We start from the raw sequence: 26,372 nt of genomic DNA on the forward strand, positions 1-26,372 counted from the left end.
TAAGTACTCCATGCACCTAAGGCTACTTGTCTCCCCATGCTTGCACCTTACCCAATTCTTCATAATAAACAAATCAAAAGACCATAACTCTCTTAACTTAAAGAGTTTTCACCATATATATATATATATATATATATATATATATATATATATATATATATATATATATATATATATATAAAAGGTGGATACTTTATATTTTATAATATCTAAGTTTATAAAATATAAACTTTGTCTTTTGATAAAAGACAAAAGGTTTCAAATAGTCCAAAAAGATGTGCATGAATTATTAATTCATACCTTATGAAATAATGTGTTACTTGTATTGTAAAATAATTATTTCCATGAAATAAATTTTTTCCCAATTTATTATAAGAGTTTATGAATATTTATTAAAATCAATTTCTAATAAATAATCAATTGTATCAAGTTGTTGTTAGTGTGACCCTTAGTATCATATGTTATTTAGTAATATCATTTTAATATGACTCTTGAGCATATTAGATCTTTCAATCTCACACTTATGCAATACTCATATTAGATTGATATAAACAGTGGTGAACGTCTAGCAACATTTCACTGCCCCCAACAACATATGACATTGTGCCATTCCATCAACACCCAATTCCCCAGAAGCCCCAAGGCTACAATTGGTGAGTAAGGTAAGTTTATTAGTTATCCCTTTGATACAGACATCATGTTGAACATGAGATATAGATTGCAGTAAATCTTATATAAATGTTCAACTTTACAACAGGCCTTAGATGTCTAACTCTCAACGAATAAGAGGAACAAATCCCATCTTGACTACATACGCCACTTGCATAGTTTACATCACGCCCGATAATAGCTTTTATAACTTCCTGTTTAAAGAACAACATTTGACTATATCAAAGCATAACATTTCCCACACTCAAGTCCCATATATGTATCTCAGGTATTAAGGATATACAGATATTACCTTTAACAAGTATCATTCATGACATCGATCCACGAAATGATCTTGAATGAGTCTTCCAATACTCACTCTCTAGCAAGTACCTATGAAACTGGTTACAACCCTTTGTCAACCATTCCAATTCATATTAGTCTTATTTTATTACTGTTCCCACAATAATAACCGACTATGGATTTTAGAGTGAATAAATTTACTCATGGATTAAACATGTTAATAAAGAACACACCAAATATTTAATGAAAAGATCATATGCCTTATATATCATAGTAATTACAATAGATGATGTTATTATGTCCTAATACTCAATACTAATACATAGATCAAAGCCAATCACTAGAATAGCAAAGTCCTATTCCCCGAGCATGACCTTCAAACTTGGCTTGAGGAAGGGGCTTCGTGAAAAGGTCTGCCAAATTTTGATCAGTGTGAACTTTGCGAATACTAATTTCACCTTCTTCAACTTTATACCGGATGAAGTTGAATCTTCGGCTAATATGCATGGTCTTCTTGTGTGATCTGGGTTCTTTTCCCAAAGCAATAGCACCCCCACTATCATATAAAATGTCTAGGGGGTCCTGAATGGTAGGGACTACCCCTAGATCTCCAATGAACTTCTTCATCCAAACAGCCTCTTGTGCAGCTTCAGAAGCAGCAATGTATTCCGACTCTGTAGTGGATTGTGCAACAACACTTTGCTTGGAGATTTTCCAAGATATCGCAACCCCATTGATAATGAACACATATCCTGATTGCGATTTGCAATCATCTCGATTAGTTGTGAAGGAAGCATCAGTGTAGCACTTTACACTTAAGCTTTCTTCCACGCCTCCATAGACGAGGAACATATCCTTAGTCCTTCGTAAGTACTTAAGAATGTTCTTCACAGCTGTCCAATGACTTTCCCCTGGATTTTGTTGGAATTTGCATACCATGCTCATAGAATAAGCAAGATCAGTTCTTGTACAGTTCATGGCATACATGATGGATCCAATTGTAGAAGCATATGGAACATCCTTCATATTGTCTACCTCAGCCTTTGTGCAAGGACATTGAGATGAACTTAGTACAGTTCCATGCGCCATAGGTACAAATCCTCTTTTAGATTTTTGCATACCGTTTCAACACTTTCTCAATGTATTTACCTTGGCTTAGACCTATTAATCGTTTTGATCTATCTCTATAGATTTTGATTCCAAGAATGTATTGTGCCTCACTTAGGTCCTTCATTGAGAAGCACTTTCCAAGCCATGTATATACACTTTGTAAAGTTGGAATGTGATTTCCCATGATTAATATGTCATCCACATATATAACCAAGAATGTCACCGAGCTCCCACTAGTTTGCATGTAAACACAAGATTCATCTTCATTGCTAATAAAACCACACTTTGTGATTTCATCATCGAAACGATGATTCCATTTATGAGCTGCCTGTTTTAACCCATAAATGCATCTCTTGAGCTTACACACTTTATTAGGATGCTTTTGGTCGACAAAACCTTCGGGTTGAACCATATAGACATCTTCTTCTAAGTGCCCATTTAGAAAAGCGGTTTTTACATCCATTTGCCATATCTCGTAGTCATAATATGCAACTATTGCAAGTAGTATCCTAACAGATTTAATCATAGCGACTGGTGAAAATGTTTCATCATAATTAACCCCATGAGTTTGAGTGAATCCTTTAGCAACAAGTCTTGCTTTGAATGTGTGTAAATTGCCATCCATGTCAGTCTTCTTCTTGAAGACCCACTTACTTCCAATAGTCTTTTTATTGGGAGGAAGTTCAATCAAATCCCAGACTTGATTTTCTCTTATGGATTGCATCTATGCGTTCATGGCTTCAAGCCACTTTTCAGATTCGGGATCTAACATTTCATATCGGTAGTTGATGGGCTCATCAGCATTCATCATCATGAATCACTCATCAATGAGAAATCCATATCTCTCAGGTTCATGACGAGTTTTACCGGATCTGCGAACGCCTTGTGTTTCAACAGGTTGAAGGACACTGATCTCTTCATCTTCAACAAACTCTTGTTCAGTACTAGTGCCAACTAAAGCTGCACCGGGTTGAGGTTCTTGATCTTCTTCAAGTTCCACGCGTAACCACAATTAATTATGGTAAATATTTAAAATATTTAATATATTTAAATCTGGGAATTAGTTTCTCAACCCTACAAAACCATCGATCCCTCATTACCTAAACACGCCTGCAAACCCAAATCGAAGGGAATCAAATCATCATAGACTCCTCATCCATTGCAAGTATATGTTCTTCCCTCTTCTAATTCATTAACACTAAAATCCAATTCTTCTAACCCTACTTATCTTTCCCCTTCTCTTTCCATGCATCTAGCGTCGCTTCTGTCGTCCCCCACTCCCACGCTAACCCTTGTTATCCCATTCATCAATGTCAAGCCCTCCAACTCCACCACCGACGATGTTGGTGGATATGTGATGGTTTAGAACCCAAACAAGAGTCCAGACCTCATAAGAAAAATGAAAAAAAGAGTCCCAATTCCAATAGTGTCCAATTCTACAAGTTGTTTACTTTTGCCAATTTCACTGATTATGTGTTGATGATTGTTGATACCATAGGTGCCATCAGTAATGGAGCTTGTTTACAAGGTACGGATGTAGAGGAGGATGATTTGGATTTATTAATTTATTATAACAACTACAAAGGTTCGATACAGAGGTTAGATAGGAGAAGACCAGGAAGTTGATTTTCCTTCTATTCCTACCATTGCTATCATAAAAAGAACGTTTCCCTTCTCTTCCATTCATGAAATTACAGCAAGTAATATGTGTTGTCTGATTTATTAAAAAATAGATTTTGGCTTCTTTTTTTGTTATCTGCATGTATGTTTTTTTTCATTATCTGCCCTCGCCCCCATTGTTGATTATTTCTTCATTGACTTGGATAATGTATTTCATATCTATAATATTAGATTGAACAAACCCGTATAAGCTTTCTTGTTTTCATGTAGTGAAAATGCAATCTCATGTTCGACTATATTGTTTGATAAAAAACGAAGTGGTTCTAGTATTTTCATGTAGTGAAGTGGTGATTAAACCATTATTTAATCTAAATTGTTATAAACTTTCTATCTTATAATTGAATGTGCTCATTCACTAGCTTAATTATTTCTTGACTTTTAGTTTCTTCGCCAGTTCAGGTGGTGTGTTCTTTTAGAGGAGTTGTTGTGTTTTATCTTTGTTTGTTATGGTTCCTAGTGGTAGGAGGTTCATTTGCTGATCTTTTTATACCTGTTTGATGTTTCTAACCCTAGCTTTGTCTTGCATAAATGAAGTGTTTTCTTGTTTAGTTTCTTTTGTGTTTCTGAAGTTGCTAGCTTAAATTCTTGTTTTCTCTGGTATGGCTTGTTCTCCTGGTATGATTTTTACCGAAGTTAACGTCTAATTTGGCATCAAATTAACTAATTATAATTCATGAATTGGATATTTTTTTGCTGCTTCAACCTTAGTTTACTAGATTGACTTTTAAGCAAGATTTTTTTGCTGCTACAATCTATAAAATTATATTGAATGAATTTCTTTGTTTTAACTATTATTTTTCTTATTATTTGTAGTTTTAGTCTTCTAGATGACTGATCATGTATTTCATCTAATAAGGTTTTAATGGACAATACTTTTTCCCTTAAGTGATGTGCTGCAAGCAAGGTAAAAGATAATGCTTTCTCTGTTGTTTTCTTGTGTTACTTTGATATTTTTATCATTTGAGTGTAATATGTTTGGTTTAAAAAATCAGCATGACAGGATGTATGAAGCAAACCTTCTAAATGAGCACATGCAAAGAAACTATGGGAAATATTCTTTCAGAATCTAATTTCTAGCATATTCTTTTAGAATGAGGAAGACCAATATTCTTTCAGAATAAGAAAGGGTGATATTCTTCCCATGCAAATAAATACAAGAGAAAGACCTGGAATCGAACATTGAATAGATCAACAGATAAGATTATTTTTCCATCAGTAATAGGAATAACATTAGTAAGAAGATCAAGTGCATTTGTTCAAGAATTGTATATTTAAGCATTCTATGTGTTTTAAGAATGTGTTTCATTTTTATGAGATTCTGTTAGAATATGTATAACAATATTAAAATCTATAAGACTATTATTTTGTAAGAATATGTATAAATCTGCATTCAAATATCCATGAATATATAAGGATGTTGTTATTTTTCAACTAATGGTTCAAGAATGTTGTCTTTCTTCAAGAAGTTCATTTAATCAAAATATGTATTCTGTCAGAAATGTATATCCTAGCTTTCTTATAGAATATCATTCTAACAGAATGTCATTCTGACAGAATAAAATCGGGTATAATTAAAAATTACGTTAAAATTTAAAATTGAATTAATTAAAAAAATCATAATTTTTAAATCAAGAGAATAAATTATCCCCAAAAATATGAAATTTTCCTTTTTTAAATTTATCTCAATTTACTAAAATACCCTTATAGTGAAATTAGATGATATTTTTCAATTATTTTTAATTCACTAATATTTATTAGTCATTTTCTTATAATAACTAAAATGATTGGTGCATAATCATTCTTACATTCACATAATATATATATATATATATATATATATATATATATATATATATATATATATATATATATATATATATATATATATATATATATATACACACACATAGGGGTGAGATCGGATGAGAACTCATAGTTTTCCGAGAACCCGAGAACTAAAAGTGGAGCGTTAGATCAAAACTAATCATTAAGGACATGATCGTAATCTTACCGATCTCATTTAATGTTTATTTTTTTGTGTTATTGGACACAATTAACGTAATAAATCAAATTTCAGATTTTTTTTTTCAAATAAATTTGATTTTTTTTAAAAAAATGGAGATTTTTTAACTTTTTTTCAGAAAACATGAATTTTAAAAAAAAAATTGAAAAAAGTAATTTTTTAAAAAAACTGTAATTTTTTTTTTAAAAAAACTGCTTTAAAAAAAAACAGCAATTTAAAAAAAAACTACATTTTTTCTCAATAAAACTGCATTTTTTTTCAAAAAAACTTCAAGTTTTTTTTTAAAAAAAAAAACTCCAATTTTTTTAAAAAATTGCATTTTTTTAAAAAGTAAATTTTTAAAAATCAGTAAATTTAAAAAACAAAAAACCTAGAATATTTAAAAAAAAAACAAAAACCTAATTTCTTTTAACAAAAAAAATCAACGTTTTAGGTGCGGTGCATATATGGATATTTCTTATACTATTATTTGTAAGTAAATCATAAAAAATCTTATTTTTATTTCTCAATCTATAAAAATAATAGTACAAATATTTTGTTCGATACAAAATAAAATATATAAATTAAAAAAAAGCTACAGAGATTCACAGTGTTATCATTTCTTCATATGAAGATTTCCATATTTTCTTCAAATTATCACTTTTTGCATCTTCAAAAATTTCCACAAATTCTTTCAAATCTACAAGAAAATAAAAAAAAAATGATTAATACAAGAACACTCACAAAAATGCATATGTATATATAATGTAATATTCACATGCGATTATATAATGTGATATTCACATTTGATTATATAATGTGATATTCACATGTGATTGTATCTTTTAAAATTCAAATGTGAAATTCACAAGAAAATAAAACATAATTCATTTTGTGATTCACTCATGAATCACATGCAATTTATATGTGAATACATGCGATTTATATGTGAATCACTTAACAATTTCTTCCAAATCTACAAGAAAGTTAAAAAGAAATTGATTGATGCAAAAACACTCACAAAAATACATATGTGATTTACATGTGAATCACATGTAATTCATATGTGAATTACATGTGAATCACATATAATTCATATGTGAATTACATGTGATTTACATGTGAATCACTTGTAATTCATATATGAATTACATGTGAATGTGATTCATATATGAATTACATGTGATTCATATGTGAATAACATGTGATTTACATGTGAATTACATGTGATTTACATGTGAATCACATGTAATTCATATGTGAATTACATGTGTATCACATGTGATTTACATGTGAATCACATGTAATTTATATGTGTATCACATAATGACTTAATGGATTAAGCCAAAAAACATTCATTTATTCAGACAACACTTACTTTGGTCTTGGTTTCCATCACCCCAAAGCACCAAGTCTTCTCATTAGTTCAATAAATTCAGGCTTTTTCATGTACTCATGAACAAATGCATGTGAATTCTTCACAAAAAACAAGCTCCAAATCATACTGCAATTTCAAAACAATTATCAAAGTAAAAATTAAGTTTTTTAATTACAAAAAAATAAAAATATATACTTATTACCTCTTCTGCCAACGATTTAAACACGTGAAATGGGACAATCCACTCTGCACAATCAACAACATCCTGCAAAAAAAAAGTTAATTATATTTATATTTTTTATGTTTCTACATAATTTAATCAAGAATTTATACCCTGGAAAATATGATACTTTATAATTTGGTTAAAACATAAAGTATTAAAGTTAAAAGTATATTAAAAAAAATACTTTACACCATCAACTCTAGTAGTCCAACACTCCATATTTGCTGCCTTCTTAGATGAATCCAACTCAATGATCTCTTTTAACTTCATAATGTCATTAATAGTATATAAATATTTAATATTTTAAATATGTTATTAATTAATTTACCATTGACAAAAACTTCTGAACAAAAACACATGTACGTTTTACAACTTCAGGTAAAGTAATGGCAAGAGCTATATGGGATTTTTCAGTTACTTCTGGTGATTCTGTTTCTGAAGGTGTTAAGACATTGCTAGAATCCATTTGATTTTGAAGAGATATGAACATATATGCATCAATATTTTTCTTGATGTTGAAACTACTACAGGTTCACCCTCATGGTATACCTCACTGCTTCTCATTTTAACTACTACAGGTTCACCCTCATGATTTTTTTCTTGACAGCCCAATGTTACCATCACCACCATCTGCTATGATGTATGTATTGGAGTAATGAGGCCTATCAACCCCCTCGCCCTTTCAAGTTTTAATTTTCATATCTAACCCTGAAAATTTATAAATGTAATCCACACCCCCTTGGTCGACATATATTTATTATCATATTTAATGTTTTCTTCAGGCTATCCCGCATGCCCGGACTAATACCGGCGACTCATTTAATGATGAAACATTTGGTTCCAGTGACTTGCAGGATAGAGCAGAAGAGGAAAGAACGAGAAGAGGTAAAAACAAAACAAAAATATAAAACTTTATTTTTGTTGATGGTTGATGATTTGTGAAGTTGATTTATGCTTTTTAAAAAAAATTAATTCTTGCAGCTTCTTTTGAGTTGATGAGGAAGGAACAACAGAAAGTGCTACAAGAAAAGCAGAAATCAGGTGGAAATAAGCTTAAAAGTGATGCATTTAGTGAGCTTATTTTAGAGGAGAGCAAGGAAGAAGGGGTTTTCGAGGCAAGTGGTGGTGAATTGAATTTGTAGTTCAATCTGTTCCAAATGAGGATTCTGGGAAATTATCTAGTGTGTTGCAGTCTTCCAAACCCCGACCACTTGTTCCACCAGGGTTTAGAAGCACAATACTGGAGAAGAGCTCAACCACAAAACCTATCTCTTCCATGGAAAAAGAGGTAAATATCTTACATATTTTGTATTCTGTTTTATCTCTTAGCTCTGTTTGCAATGATGGAATGGAACTATAAACAAAAGGAAGTGCATACCTAATACTACCTTAATAATGTGCTCACAATAAACACAAACTGTTTTAGTTACTCTTTAAATTGAATTGAACATTCTTTTTCTGAAAAAGGTCAACTCCTATGTAAAATAATATCAACCATATTACTTATGATCTGTTTTAGTGATTGATGCATTTGTTCTTCATTTGTTATTTAGCATAATCCTAAACCTGGAATAGAGGAAATCCATTTGATTGGGAAGGGTAACCACACTCAAAATGGAACCCTAGATAACATACAGTCACAGATACACTCACTTCTTAAGTTAGATATAACAGAGCAGCAGGGTGAACCTGTAGTAGTTTCAAATGAGAAGCAGTGAGGAAATCCATTTAATTTGGGTTTTTTCAAGTTCTAATGTTGATGCAGGAAACCAAATCTGCCTAGTGAGGTATTCTATTGATATTTTTCTTATATTAGTTACAATCAAAGTCTAAGTTATTTTAATACATAGATCATTAACGATTGTAACAGGAAATCATGTATTTAATACACAAATATGCATTGGTTGAGGAATAGTGATAAATAGATGATAATTTTCATATACTTGCAACAAAAAAGAACAATCGACAAAAAATAATAATTAATCTAAGGTTTATGATACCTCTCACAATCAATTGAAACCTAAATCGAGATGAAGATATGGAGAAGTGAGGCTTGCATCACATGTCTATCCGCTCCCTTCGTCTTTCTCAAATCTGAATTAGTTGCATAGAACATTGCAGGAACCCTCCATAATATGCATAATTTGATTACCATTACGATCAGATCCATAAATCAATGAAGATGACAAAGTTTCATTCCAGATCTACGGTAGCGGCTTAGCTAACTCATCAACTGAATCGTAATTACCGACTATCTATTGACTCGATTTGACAAAGTAATATGTGTAATCGGAAGCATTGTCGGTTTTTGCCAACAACCTCAGAATTTAGTCGGGATTAGAAGGCGTGACAGACGAGTAAAGCGAAGAGATCACTGATGAAACGGAGGTGCGACGGTGGTTTGAGAGAGAGGGAGAGAGAGAGAGAGAGAGAGAGAGAGAGAGAGAGAGAGAGAGAGAGAGAGCATTAACGTTCAACATCTTAATCTCATATTTTAGTTCCAATAAGACCCTTGCATCAAAAAAATTAAGATACCCCCGTGCCTTTTTCCCATTTATTTACAAAACTGCCATAAGAGATCTCAGCCCCTTATTTTTCTGATCTTATGGCCTAGAATTAGTTCCCGGGTTCTCGGGAAACTATGAGTTCTCAAATGATCATCCCTCTCTCTCTCTCTCTCTCTATATATATATATATATATATATATATATATATATATATATATATATATATATATATATATATATATATAATGCATGCACACCGTGCCCACAACATAAGACTGGATTGCCCCCGAGCTCACCGTATAAGTCTGGAATGCCCTCCCGGCGTTCAGCTTATGACTAGATTGCTCTCGAGCCTGCATGGCAGGATTGGAATGCCCTCCCGGCCCCAGCTGATCACTAGATTGCTCCCGAGCTTTTTGGATTACAACACAAAGCAATATTGCATCAACCCAACATCACCACGTCGACATATGCAAAAAATAATCAATAATCAACAAGTATAGGTAATCATATAGATCTATCAAATCCAATAGATCACTATAGTATTCCAACATCCTACATATTAGGACACATACTATAGTACAAAGTATAATTACAAAACTCACCTTGCTGTCTAACGGATAACAACACAACTCTTATAAAGCCAAAAACTAGCACTATAGGTCATCTATACAACAATCAGCGACCAATCCTTAACCTACAACCCGTAATCCTTAAAATGACCTAAAGTCAAACTTGATCAAAAGTCAACGGTCAAAGTCATAGTCAACATTCAAAGGTCATTCAGCTGGTTGCCATGACGTGGCCAAACTTTTGCCATGTCGTGGGGACTACAAGACAAAACAGTCGCAGAAAACCCTAGCGCCATGTCGTGGAGATTATATCTCCACATCGTGGGATCCGTCCTGACTAACATAGTCAATTATGCTCTTAATCCTTTACCTCACTCATTTATACTTTCCAGAAAGCTTTCTTACTCCTATAAGATCATAAAAATCAGTGCTTTGTAGACCTTTGTAGACATTCATGTCCTAAATTCAAGCTAGGTCAAAATGGTGTAAAATGAGGTCAAAACCTCATACATGAACCCAAAACTTCACAATACTTCACATCTAGAACATATAACACTATTGGAACCACAATTAAGGATCCATAAAGTTGCCAACTTTATGGGATCTATCCATTCAAACTACCTTAAACATGGAGAAAAGTGATCAAAAGCCTAGATCTAGAAGGCTTGGGATAGAAAGATAAGAACTTGTGGACTTATAAAGGTCTAATCTATACACATGAGGGTGATGAAGAGATTTTCTTGCTGAATTGTTGCACTTGGTGCTCCTTTATACGTTCTTCAAGGTTACAAACCACCACAATAAACTTCAAGATGAACCCACGGAGGCTAGGGTTTGTTTCTGGTCTCAACGGGGTGATGGAGGCTGAGGGTTAGCAAACCCTAGCCATCACATCCTATAAATAGTGCTCTAGGACCGAGAGTTATGTATTCAAACGCTTGCCACGTTGTTGCCATGCCTTTGACATGCCGTGGTGCTACTTCCGCTATGTCGTGGTCACAAAAAATCCATATTTTAAAGGTCTAAAAATGATTGAGTCTCAACATAAGTATTCCTGGAATGAGTGTTACAATTCTACCCTACTTGAATTTGATTTCTTCCTCGAAATCCTTATTCATAAACAACTCTTAACACAACCCAAGCACCCTTTAACTGATACCCAAAATCAATGCATCCAAAACAAAAACTCGAGAGACCATTCAAACTCGATGAAGACAACAGACAACACAGACACTAAAAAATGTTCAACTGTAACAACTACTTCTCTCTTTCAATGGTACAACCCCACTCATAGAAAAACCACTTAACCGGGAAGAACTTTCAATGCTGCGAGTGTAGCCAACTCTAACAACATACTTCATAAAATTGAGAATCCATCGGCCTAAACATCCAGGAAATGTACATAAGATTTGACAATCCTCCATTTTTATTACTTACCCCTAGTATTTGACTATGAACACTACCCAAAACATGTAGAACAAACACTCATAACATCCCGATCGTGAACTTCAACCAGTCCCAAATCTGGAAGTTATGCCCAAAAGACTTCGAATATATGCTTGACTTCCTGACAACTCATCACTGACCTACCGTTCCCACGAACATAATAGTGGCCAACCTACAAATCTCCTGTGTCATCCACACTCCCGTACGATTAGGTGCATAATCTTCTAAAAAATCATCCAAGAGTCATACAACGTACCCCATTACTAGAAACTCCACTTACTCGAAACTGTTCTCGCAACAACGAACAAGGATCCACTAAGAGAAACTCTGTAGGGAACTGCCAATAAACAATCATGACTTCTCCAATCAAGTTAAAATCCTACAAATGCCCGACATAACCTACTAGTCACTAAGCCACCAGTGACAACACCATATCGCTCAAACACCTGACTATGTCAAACGACTAACGAACCAACACACGGGTCTCCACTACATAATTTTTGGGTTCAACTAATATAAGTAAAACCCATGATGGTTCACGATACTCTGTGACACCATAAAACCATGGGAATGATAAGGTCACGATTCGTTACGGTTCTTGCCATCATCCGTCCACGGGCATGAAGACTCACAACCAGCACCAATGGGCCTATAAGCACGCAACCATCATCTCACCGGCTTACGGAAACCTAGTCAACATCCTACTCATAACTTACCAATAAAACATGATCCATATAATTCTGTAACTCGTAACCCTTTAACAGTTCATGCTGCCGCCGGCACATCATCTGACGAAACATGACCGCATGCATGCAAAAATAAGTTAGATAGTTGAACGCTTGATAAATTTGAAATAAATAAATCAGAAAAGAATCATGCCACAAAGTCAAACCAAGTGTTCTCAGGTTCTCTTACTCAGCGAACATACACCCTTTACGAAAATATTTGCTGAATTGCCAGCATTTCAGACTTCCGAGGAGGAAACACAATGCTACTTAGGCCGAATGTTTCATTCCTATCATATCCTTACCCAAAGGGTGGAGTACTAGTGGATCAATGAAGACACGAACCTCAATCGCTAAAGGAAACATTCCCTTAACAACCAAAACAAGATCCCACACCTTAAATAAAGTTGAACCGATCCTTCCAAATTCGGAGGAGAATTCCAAAATTACTCAAAATATTGCCAACACCTTGGTTGAATCAATACCAAAGCCAACCCAGCTGACACGACACACCAAAACTGGACCGTGCGTAGGCCACAGTCACACCTGGAAAACTGAACAATGTCGCTCTGACATCTGAGTTCTCAATAACCAATGACAGTTGCCAACTCAAGCCTACCAGGAAAAACAACTCCACAACATAACAATTGATAGCACACATACACAGAGACCAAGATATACACTTTACAAAACTTGACGAAAGGTTAATGCATCAATTTTACCTTCAATTGATACAATTTGAAGCCTTTGAATAACCTCAATTATTGATAATGAATGAATTTACCAACGATCGAAATGGGTCTAAAACTAACCTAATGATCCCACACATACTGAACAAAGCCCACACGAATATAATGTTACCGAACTATGAAGCCGATCGATAGATCAACAATTACCCATCTCAACCAAGGCTAACCGACACATACTACGAGCTAATCATGTTCTCTACATCTAATACCCAACCTGACCACAACGAGTTCCTTTCCCATTAGCTTCCTCTTGTGAGAACAACACATGCATCATTGAAGACATAATCATGAAAGAAACTTGTTCTGCACTCGATCCAAACATTCTTTAAATTCTTCTTGCCTACGAAGGACTCCATCAGATCCTTGAAAAACACAATGGAAAAACTGTTGGGTTTTTAGCATTGTAACACTCCTATGGTGCACATACAACCCTAATGCTTTGGATGTAAGTTTTCTCTAGTTATACATGCAATATTCATTTTCCAAAGCATGAAGCCTAACTAGCATACAAATTTGATATTTGAATCATAAAAAACTAGTTATATGATTACCTCTTGTTGTAGCTTGTAGAAGTTGGCCTTTCAAGAGCTTAGCACCTCATGTGTGATGCCTAAAATGTTTCACAAAACACCAAGAACATTGGAGGATAATGAGAGAGAGGCTAGGAACCACCAAAATCGCCTAGGGTTTCCTCATGGAACACAAGTGGCGATTTTAGGGTTGAAGGGGTTATATATAGTGTAGAATTCCAAGGGTCACTTATAAAACCTAATCTATTTACTTAGGCTTTTGATCCGATAACACTTCATGGACTCTCATATAAACTTAGTCCATTACTAATCAATTATGGATCATTAGCCTAAACTATATGTATCACTGATTTACATAATCAGCCCCTGTTAATCTAATCAGTATCTTTTCATCACTAAATTAATTCCAAATTAATTCTTGATCAATATCAATTAAATAATATGATTTCTCAATTAATATATTATTCTTATAATATAGTAATAAATCACAAATAACCTTTTTCTCAAATATCCTTCCTATCAAATTGCTCCGGTGAATGCAACCCAAAATGGACCATGCTACTATCGGGTCAAGTACATACCGATTATAGTTATGGGCTTAGACACCTAATCCAACATTCTCCTACTTGGATAAGTCTAATAACTATAACTGCAAGTACAACTTCAAAAAACGACTAGCAATCCTAGCTCTCAAAAGCCGCAGTCAACTCTGATCAATATCGCGTCCTTTAGATAAGGGATCATATATTCCTCCATTCTACAAGATATCATATGAATTGAGACATGGATTATAATCATTCTCTCTGTTCATGTGTTGTTTCCTGATTTCCGATTTATTACGACTGACTATTTGAACAAATCAAATCATTCCAGGCTTGGCCAAGCGCTTAGGGTGTCATCACTAAATCATAGAGGGGCCCACATATATCGCTTTTATCCCTCTTAGGGTAAAAGGAACGGATAAACTTCGACTCATATGCTTTCTCAATTTACTCATCAAATCACACAAAACAATATGTTTTATAACACCAAGTTACTGGTGTGTTTACATATTATCAATGTGCAATCGACTTGTAAACTACAACTCATATGTCTTGGTTTCAAGAATATAAGATATTATCATCTCACAATCACTCGTGATAAATCCATGAAGTGATTCATGTGAGCGTGGGTTTAATCCAATACTCAAATCTTATTACAGGAGTACTCATGAACACTGCAACAAACTTGTGCTATGTCTAGGCACTTAGACAATCTACAGTCGGATTCATGACAGTCTTACCTCATTACTTACTTCCAAAGTATGATTGACTGTGGATGTTTGAATAACCTAGTTATTCGGGAAGTAAAATATGCGAAGTGAAACACAAGAATAATCAAATCCAATATGGTCTCAAAACTTTTGAATATAAATAAAAACACTTATTATTTAATCACCATATTGATTACACATTATTCATTGAATAATGTTTCGATTAATCAACTTAATACTTGAATTAAAACAATAGTTATCCCATGCTCCAAGCATGCACACTATGCGTACCTATGGTCCTTTCTTTTTGAAATAGACTAATTGAAAACATTTCCAATGACGTTAATTTCACAATTCCAAATCCTTATCGTAAGTGTAAGAATACAAAATTCTTGCCACTATTAGAATGTGTTAGATTCTAACTTATCATGTAATGATCCTTTTGTAATGTCAATGCACCAAAGTCACATAGACTTGGATAATGATATTACAAATTACTCCACTGGAGATTGTTACAAGACAATTCCACAGATACGAGGTCTCATATTCAAAGTACATTCCTCTGAACATCCTTCTTGCATGAAAGTTTCTAACTTACACATAGATTCTTAATATCCAATTCCCATTCTCGAAACATTTCCATATTTTCCATGTGACAATCCTATCTATTCATAATCATGTCAATATGGTCCATCCATTACTATACTTCCAACTGTCCATAAGCAACCAATCTTTGGCGAACCTTGGATTGTCCTTAACAGTTGTTTAACAACTTTGGTCATATACGGTTCTGGTCCATTTTCCTTCTTAATTTCCTAGGCATTTGGAAAATTCAGAACACACAAATATTATAGCATATGCAATCGATCCTATGCCCGAAGCATATGGGACACGATTCATAATGTCTTACATAAAGACATGATACTTTACCAGTCTCTCGCTATAACATTTCCGTATATAGAATATCCTTATGTTGAATCATTTCATCATAACATTCATATATGTTCATGACTAAATTCTATTAAAATATCAATCTAAGCTTTTAGATTTGAAATCAAGTATGAGATCCTCTCCCTTAATTATAGCAAAACCATTTTTTCAAACTGTGCAAACTTGCAAACATTTGTTTTCTATAATTAGCATTGCTAACTCGCAATACTTAACGTAATAATTGTGCTCCCACTAGCATAGTAATTACATTCTTACAAGCATAACACTTATGCTCCCACTAGCTTTGACATGTACCCATAAATCAGCTGTACTTCTAGAAATCAATACTTATTTACTTTCTTTCCAAACTTTAGATTTCTGATACTTGGTGCTTCGAAAAAACTTTATCTAGGTTTCTAAAACTCATCCACCTTTCCTTAGATAGCTCATGTGTGTTTCTAAACTATTTCAGAACTTACAGCAATGAGTCCCAAATGTTCAGACTATTTGCCATTTCTCACAATTCGAACTATGAAGAGGGATGTCGTAATCATAATCGAATTTGAGAACACAACTGCTATCTCTTTAAAATCTACTAGTGAAAGCATTTCCTCACAATCATTTTCATGAAGCGAAGAGACACCTTTACCACTTCGATTTTATAGTGTATGTGTTCCTATCCATGTGAATTTGTCATAACCATAATCACAAGACAAGGTCTGTGACAAATCCAAACTCATATGGACTGAACTAGTTCAATCTTAATTTCCTGCGATCTAGTAGCACAAGGGTCCTACCATTGCTTCCATGTTGTTGAGCAGCTCACCTATACAAATCAATGCACTTTCCATTTATCAAGGTGCTTTGCCTTATGCATTCAAATGATAACTCGTAGAACTCACATGCATAGTCAAACTAACTAGAATAGGCACAGAAACAAGAATATCTCAAGACGATAGGTTATAAACCTTAAGTCATGTGCTAGTGATAAACAATAGGTTTATTCTTGATTAGTTCTTGAACCTATTCAGGACCATTAAGACTCCCACTGACCTCTTGACATATAATACTCTCCGTCATTTCTCGACAATCAAATATTCAAGGGTTAGTGTGAGTTCTTATCAAGAAAAACACGTCACATAATTGGTCTTAGTTGGTCTTTGTCTTATCCAAGACACCACAATTCAAATGTGCAAGAGTAAGACACCTTTCACATTTCATGATGTGTTATAAACCTACTTAAGATTATGTCACTCAAGGCACAATCTTGGAGTATGACTCTAAGACTCGATTTTGGAACGAAGTATGACTCACCTTTTGGATTTAACCATTTCAACAATTCTTGATTCCTCTTCTTAGTCATGCAAGTGCACTTAGGTGTCCTTAGAGGATCAATTGAGATATGGTTCCATAATCATTAGGGTGATCATAAAAGACGATATTAAAGTTCTTTCCTTTCCTTTCAGATTGGAGAAACTTTTATCTTTCTGCCTAATTGATTCTTCTTATTCTTTCTGCTATACATTGAAACTTTTCAAGTTATTAGAATTACACTTAAACTTAAAAGCATAGCCATATTTACTGAACTTTTAGTAAATCATGACGAATATACTTTATCGTCCTTTGTGGTGGACCTGACCAGTACTCATCAATGTGTACTAGATCCTTTCATCTTTCACTTGACTTACATACATTTGTAAACAAGGAATTAGTCTTAATTTCCCACGTACCAAGATTTTCATACCTCACATGATTCAAATCATATGATTCCAAGTTTCTATCCAAATGAAACTTGGGCAATGGGAACCTTTCCTTACTTAGTAAATTACGATACTACCACAATTGATATAACTAAGAGTCAATCATATTCAATATTGCTATTAATAGAAAAATATGAGAAAAAATTTTCACAAATGCCATTGCAAGGAAACATAAAATGGACAAAATCAAAATTTTCTTCATTTATAAAAATTACGGAAAAATTGTCCTTACAATGAAAATATAATTGAAAACTATGTTACTAATTATTCCTAAGCAATCTATCATAAGTCCTATGTAGCAGCTCAAAAATCTGATCATCGAACCATGCGATCGAAATCCATCTCTTCGCGATTAGAATCAACTTACTCTTCTTTCAAGTTTCCTTTCTCTTCTTTGATCCTACAAAACATCAAAATGCAATCTTATCACATCATGTATTAAGAATCTATAAGTAGGAACTTAATAGAGTTAGATAGTGAACTTCCTGAAGTAGAACCATACAATTTGATTTTACCATCTCTTAGATCACTCAGGTAGTCAGGGCAGCTTCGCAACCAATGCCCCTTCTCTTGACAATAGAAACAAACAGATTCTCTCAGAATGGTAGACAGGACAATCACAGACTTAGCTTTTCTTTTTACCATTTGGTCAAACGGTTTGACCTTGGCCAATCCCTTTCCATTGGGAAGAGAAAGCTTTTCTGGACTTCCAATGTGGCCATTGTGAATGTCCATGGAAGTTTGGGAAGTAGATCTTCCAATCAAGTTTGCTTTACCAGTACGCCAAATCATTGCCGATTCAGCAGCAATAAGCAAATAAGTAAGATAGATAAGGGTCACATCGTGGTCTGTCATATAGTAGTCTTTAACAAACTCACTATATGAATTAGGAAGTGAATGAAGAACCAAGTCAACATCCAGCTTCCTTGGGAACACGACACCCAACATTTCCCAGCCTGTCAATATGCAGCTTTATGTCCAAGACGTGAGCACATACAGACTTTCCATCTTCATGTTTTCTTGCCAGTAGGGCTGGAGTGATCCTGAACTTTTCAGGTCGACGAACATGTGGGTCAAGGAGAATAATTGGAGGAGGTGGAGGAAGTGAAGAATGATTTGCATTTTCATGATCAAAGCGTGGAACATCATCATCATGAGGGAAGCTATTTTCAAAAGATTCAGGAAGACCATAGTTGCCAGAATTAGACATATACAAGGGATAAATTCAAGTTAAATGATTTAAGTCCTTAATATAACACCCAAATGAAATATTAAGGCTAAGATCCAACACAATATTTTACAATTCGGAAGAGGGATGCCGTAATCCAATTGCAAAATATTTGAAGGTAGGTAAATGACAATTTACCAATTTCCACCATGAAAAACGAAAGTGAACATTAGGTTTTAAATGAATCGAAATTCCTACATTCTTTGAGATTCATTGAACTTTTCAATGGAATGTTTAATCTCGATTATTCCCTTCAAGTTTCTGACTGGGATACCGAAGATCACAAACAAGGTGTGAATAACCATGCAAATTAGCTTGGTACTCTCGAAGACATTTATCACCTAATCAATGTGCCGGTGAACCACACACGCTCCATTGATCTATGATAATCTCCGAGCTACCCATTGCCATCCTACATTAGTCCCAGATTAGTGTGCCGGTTAACCACACACGCTACACTAACGACTAATAAGGTGCACTATGCAGTTTCATGAATTATCACCAATTTCACATTTTTCCTAAGTAACTAAGATTTGAGAATTTATAAAACATTTAGTTACTTGTATTTCATTATACTTATTAATGAAAGTTTGTGTCCTATCTTACCCGTTCGGCTAACGACCCTCCACCGGTCAAGGGTGCGGTGGGTATGAGTGGATACCCAATGGCGGTCATTTTACAGGCCGCTTCCTTAAACACCCCTTATAGACCAGCTTCGTGAATGAGGCCTACTAACGATAAGACTGACTTTTAACTTATACATATATAATATATTAGACTTTTAATTGTATATAGTATAAGGGTGTATTTTAAATATTTAAAATAGTAGGAGGTTTAATCTTTTAAATAAATTAGACTTTTAATTCAACTAAACATTAAACCTTTCTATTATGGATTTATTAATACTCTTTTAATTTATCTTTTAATTAGTTATCAACAAAGCCATAATTTAAAACCTTTTAATTCTAAATTTAGGTTATGAAACCAAAGAGTTTTAGTATTTAATATTTCACAATTAAAACTTTTAATAAAATTTTAATTTCGAAAACTTAAGGGCAAATTTTGAAACTTTTCAAAACCTTTTGGATCCCAAAACTTGATGGTAAGTTTGTAACTCCTCAAGACCTTTTGAATTCCATAACTTAAGGAGTTAATGTTTCATGAATGAGACTTTTTATATTCCATAACTTGAGGACAAGTTATGAAACTATTCAAGAAAAATTTAGCTAAAATTTAACTAATAAAATTATCATATAATTTATTATTTACCAAATTGTCCTAATTTAACTCACATAGCAAGACAATTCAAATCAAATAATAAAAATAATCAACTTATTATCTTAAAATTTGATAATTGTCTTTTAATTGGATGAGGATAATCATCACCATATAAAAAATGAATTTTATGATACACAACAGTTTATGGCGATGTTCCTAATCCAATTTTGGCCAAGAAACCCGAAAAACTGCCATCTGATGATCCAACTCATCGAGCCAGGCTATGGACTTGTCGAGTTCATCACCATATGATCCAACTCGTCGAGTTCCCTTATGGGACTCGACGAGTCCAACATTTAGTGGCCAAAAATCACATTTTTTCAGCTTTTAAAAAACAAACAGTTGCACCAATATAACAAAAAACACCCATGGCTCTGATGCCACTGTTGGGTTTTTAGCACTATAACACTCCTATGGTGCACATACAACCCTAATGCTTTGGATCTAAGTTTTCTCTAGTTATACTTGTAATATGCATTTTTCAAAGCATGAAGCCTAACTAGCATACAAATTTGATATTTGAATCATAAAAAACTAGTTAGATGATTACCTCTTGTTGTAGCATGTAGAACTTGGCCTTTCAAGAGCTTAGCACCTCAAGTGTGATGCCTCAAATGTTTCACAAAAAACCAAGAGCAATAGAGGATAATGAGAGAGAGGCTAGGAACCACCAAAATCGCCTAGGGTTTCCTCATGGAACATAAGTGGCGATTTTAGGGTTGAAGGGGTTACATATATAGTGTAGAATTCCAAGGGTCAATTGTAAACACTAATCCATTTACTTAGGCTTTTGATTCAATAACACTTCATGGACTCTCATATAAATTTAGTTCATTACTAATCAATTATGGATCATTAGCCCAAACTATATGTATACTTGATTTACATCATCAACCCCTGTTAATCTAATCAGTCTCTTTTGATCACTAAATTAATTACAAATTAATTCTTGATCAATACCAATTAAATAATTTGATTTCTCAATTAATATATTATTCTTATAATATATTAATAAATCACAAATAACCTCTTTCTCAAATATCCTTCCTATCAAATTGCTCCGGTGAATGCAACCCAAAATAGACCATGCTACTATCGGGTCAAGTACATACCAATTATAGTTATGGGCTTAGAAACCTAATACAACAAAAACTCCATAATCATGATCCCGTCAATGGTAGCATACCCCTTTCTATCATGCAACAGTAACTTGAACTAATCCTCACACACTTGAATCACAAATACCTTGATTCCTTGCACTGCAACCACCATGTCGGACAATGCGACATCCCTTTATTTAGAATACTTGATTCTCCCCCACTTGGGTTGGAACTTTCACAGATTGACATCTGAAAATGACAAGGCCTCAGACCGAACCAAATAGATACTTACAATTCCAGATCCTTGTGGTGCAGAATACGATGAACCTATGGATGAAAACTAGTCACTCAACTTCAAGGAAACTCCAATTCTTGGATGGAGACCTTAGAACCTCCCACAACATAACCAAAAGAGATTCAAACGCCAAGGCTTACTCAACCAAAAATCATCTTAAACTATAATGGATTCACTATAGAATGTAGTAGTACTTATAGAGGGTAAAATGGAAAAAGGAAGAACGGAATGGATAAGAAGATAAAATTAGAAGAGTATATACCACCATTTGTTGAAGGCGCCGCTCCCGAATTCGACGACATCAGTCCTTTCCTGTCGTCTGCCAAACCCGGGCTTACTGCTCACAAGGGACAACCGGCACTGATCTGGCCTATCTGATTACAATAGTAGCATATCAACATATTATGTCTACAATCTCTATAATAGTGGTCCTCCCTGCCACATCTGTAGCATTATGATCCTCGACACACTTCATCATGGGCCTTGCCACACTTGTCACACTTTGGGAACCTCAAACTCCTTAATTCTTGATTGGAAACCTTGAGTCGTTTAAATGTCGGCTGAGTAGGGACCTGATCATGAACCTGCTTTCCTATTTCTTTCTTAATTCCCGATACCGCTTCTAGAGTCACACTCTTGGTCTACATAGAAAACTCATGATCCTCCCGAAACCGGGTCCAAAACTCATCCTATGTCATGGTCTACATCAGCAACGAAAACATACTAAACAATCAACTCCCAACAATTCTTTGCTGCACAACCTAAAAGGTATAAAGTGAACAGAACTGTTGCTTCCATAAGGTAGAGGTTAGTGCGGAAGGCAACCTGCATTTCTTCAATCCAATGCGTGCTAAGAACCCTAAGATTCCTTCTACCAATGGTGGGAGGCTAATAAATGACCATGTTGAGGCAAGTAACATCACTACCCAATGACCATTCTGATCCACTTAAGGATGCCAATTTCTTATCGGCTATCTCATTTACTTCTTTCTTGTTTCTTGCAAGCACAATTGGTACCACCTCAATTAATTCCCTCGAGATTTCTTACCTAACCAAATCGCACATGTTTGCATCACTTGAGCTCGATCCATCATGATCATAGGGCACTGAACCACTCCCCACTCACTCGATTATCACCATGCTGAAAAGAGCCACGAAATATGTCAAGAAAATCACATTATCTCTTAACACATCATTACTCAACCACTCATCCTTCGAAACTCATAACTTCCTTGATACACATACGGGTCTTATGCTTGCAGTAGTACTGGCCCATACTACCTTCCAAATCTACCCGTATTTGTCTCGAAGGATCGCCACAAATTACCTAGGCCACTAGGCCCAAAACAACTAGGGTACGCATACTCCCTGTACTCACTCTCTCAAGAGTAGCTAACCAGTCCTTACGTGCTGACGTTCTAACAATCACCCTCACTCATGAAACTTCCACTAACCCTACACTTACCTTGTGTATGCTAGTCACATATAATGTTGGATTGAATAGATAGTTAAATACATGATTTTACCCTAAGCCCACAACCATACGAGGAACATGAAATAAGGCTAAATCAAACATTATTAGGCTATAAAATGTAAGTTATGTACAACCATGATGCATACAGTAAACAACTACAGTAATAATGTCAACTTCATATAGCATATCAGGAAATCCCCTAGGCTATCAGGCATCATAAATCAGACACTTCTAGGAAGCAATTCCTGGAGACACTTAGACAACAACTAGCATGCATTTCTAACATATCACTAATATACATATAACAAGTGTGGGTATCTTGGGGAATAACATTTACTTGAGCTCTGACTGATTGTACACATCGTATCCTCTCCTTTAGTTATTTAGAAATTATTTTTTGAAAATCTTTTTGCAGATCCATAGTTTGAGTCTGAAATCAACAAAGTGTTCATCCAAATCTATCAAACCAGGGCTCTGGTACCAACTTGTAACATCCCACAAACCATGACAAAAGTTTTCATTTTTAATAAAACATATTTATAAAAACATAAGATAATCAACCATTATTTTTCAAATAAATTCCATAGAAATCAAAGTATCAACAATATCTTGAAACATAAAGTAATGGGAGGATGTGTTCCATCACGCCTTCTCTTTGCCCTGATCATTAGAAGTACCAGAAAACATTGAAATCAACAACTGTAAGCCAAAGTTTAGCGAGTTCCCTTAAAATACCCCATACAACAAGATATATATATATATATATATATATATATATATATATATATATATATATATGCATATAATGCATGAACACCAGGCCCACAACATAAGACTGGATTGCCCACAAGCCTACCGCATAAGTCTGGAATGCCCTATCGGTCATCAACTAATGATTGGATTGCTCCCAAGTTTGTTGGCTTACAACACGAAGCAATATTGTCTCAACCCAACAACACCATGTCAACATATGCAAAATATAATCAATAACCAGCAAGTATAGGTAATCATACAGATCTACCAAATGTAACAGATCACCACAGTATACCAACATCCCACATACAAGGACACATAATGTAGTACAATGTATAGTGAGAAAACTCACCTTACAGTCTAGCGGATAACAACACAACTCTTGTAAAGCCAAAAACTAGTACTACAGGTCACCTATACAACAATCATGGACTAATCCTTAAACTACAACCCAAAACCCTCAAATTGACTTAAAGTCAAACTTAGTCAAAAAATCAACGCTGAAAGTCAAAGTCAACATTCATAGGTCGTTTAGTTGTTAGCCAGGACATGGCCAAGCTTGTGCCATGTCTTGGGGGCTGCATGACAAAATAATCGCAGAAAACCCTAAAGCCACGTCGTAGAGACTATATCTCCACTCCGTAAGATCTGTCATGACCAACTTAATCCATTACGCTCTTAATCCTTTACCCAACTCATCTGTACTTTCTAGAAAGCTTTCTAACTCCTAAAAGATCATAAAAATCAGTGCTTTGTAGACATGCATGTACACTGCATGTCTTGAATTCAAGCTTGGTCAAAATGGTGTAAAATAAGGTCAAAATCTCATAGATGAACCCAAAACTTCACAATAGTTCAGATCTAGAACATATCTGTTGGGACTTCAAGGATCCATAAAGTTGCCAACTTTATAGGATCCATCCATTCAAACTACCTTAAACATGGAGAAAAGTGCTCAAAAGAATAGATCTAGAAGGTTTGGGATAAAAAGATAAGAACTTGTAGACTTACAAAGGCCCAAGCTATAGACAAGAGGGTGATGAAGAGCTTTGCTTGCTGAATCCTTGCGTTTGGAGCTTATATATTCCTTCTTCAAGGTTACAAACAACCACAATAAGATTCAAAATGAACCCAAGGAGGCTAAGGTTTGTTTCTGGTCTCAAAGGGGTGATGGAGGCTGAGGGTTACCAAACCCTAGCCATCACATCCTTTAAATAGGGCTCTAGGACCGAGAATTAGGGTTTTGCATTCCAGCGCTTGCCACATCATGGACATGCCTTTTCCACGCTGTGGTGCATCAAAGATGCACATTTTTCATCAGTTGTGACCACGTCGTGGTGCTCCTTCCACCACGTATGGTCACCAAAAATCCCTCTTTTGAAGGTCTAAAAATGACCGAGTCTCAACATAAGTATTCCTGGAACGGGTTTTAGAAATCGGCACTTAGATATGTGATTACTCAAATTAAGTTTCTCATTTGAACCATATAGGTAATTTATTATGAATAAAATTTTAAAGTGTATGTATTGTTATTATATAAAGTGTGAATTTACTTTATAGACACACAACATATCAGTAGGTTTTATTGATAATTGCATAATCTTTGAATGTGTTTTTGTTAGTAGAGATACATCAAATAAAATGAAAGAACTCTTGCTTCAATTGATAAATATTTGAAGTTGTAACCTCTTAGTAATAATATAGAAGTTTATTAATGGTTAATGGAAGTACATGTGGTTTAAAGATGACTACCTGAATGAAGTGTGTTAATGAGTGTTGAAGATCGATGTAAGAACATTTGTCTTAGCAAGCATGTAAGAGCATATGTATATGGGCTCACATTGATCCATCAAGAGGACTTCCTCTTCAGGAATGACAAATCCAAATCTGTCAGGTTCCTGATGAGTTCTATTGGAACGTCGTACAATTGGTGTGGTTTCTGACATATGAACAATAACTTTAGGTTCAACAATGCTTTGTTGATTAGCATTCTCAACTAAAGGATGTGTATCTCTGATTTCTTCGAGGTCAATTGGGCTCTCACTTACTTTATGCAAGATAAAGTCAGTTTCAAGAAACATTGCTTTACGGGCTATGAACACTCGATTTTCATCTTTCCGAAAGAAGTAATAACCCACGGTTTCTTTTAGGTATCCCACAAAGATACATTTATGAGATCTAGGGTCAAGTTTGTTAGAAGTTTCTCTTTTAACATATGCTTCACAACCCCATATATTTAAGAAAGACATTGATGGAACCTTTCCATGCCATAACTCGTAGGGAGTCTTACTAACCTTTTTAGATGGGATTGTGTCTACAATTCGAGATACGGTTTCAAGGGCATAACCCCAAAATGAATGAGGAAGGGAAGTATGACTCATCATTGATCGCACCATATCAAGTAGAGTACGATTTCTCCTTTCCGAGAC

General features: G+C 34.5%; 1 pseudogene; it reads right to left on the bottom strand.

The window, feature by feature from the left end:
- Positions 1-1,278: 1,278 nt before the first annotated feature.
- Positions 1,279-2,040, bottom strand: LOC145111995 (secreted RxLR effector protein 161 pseudogene; annotated as a pseudogene).
- Between the last annotated feature and the right edge of the window lie 24,332 nt (positions 2,041-26,372).

This window comes from Lactuca virosa, chromosome 5, assembly GCF_052849685.1.
Source record: "Lactuca virosa cultivar CGN04683 chromosome 5, Lactuca_virosa_CGN04683_v6, whole genome shotgun sequence".
NCBI classification, from domain to species: Eukaryota; Viridiplantae; Streptophyta; class Magnoliopsida; order Asterales; family Asteraceae; genus Lactuca; species Lactuca virosa.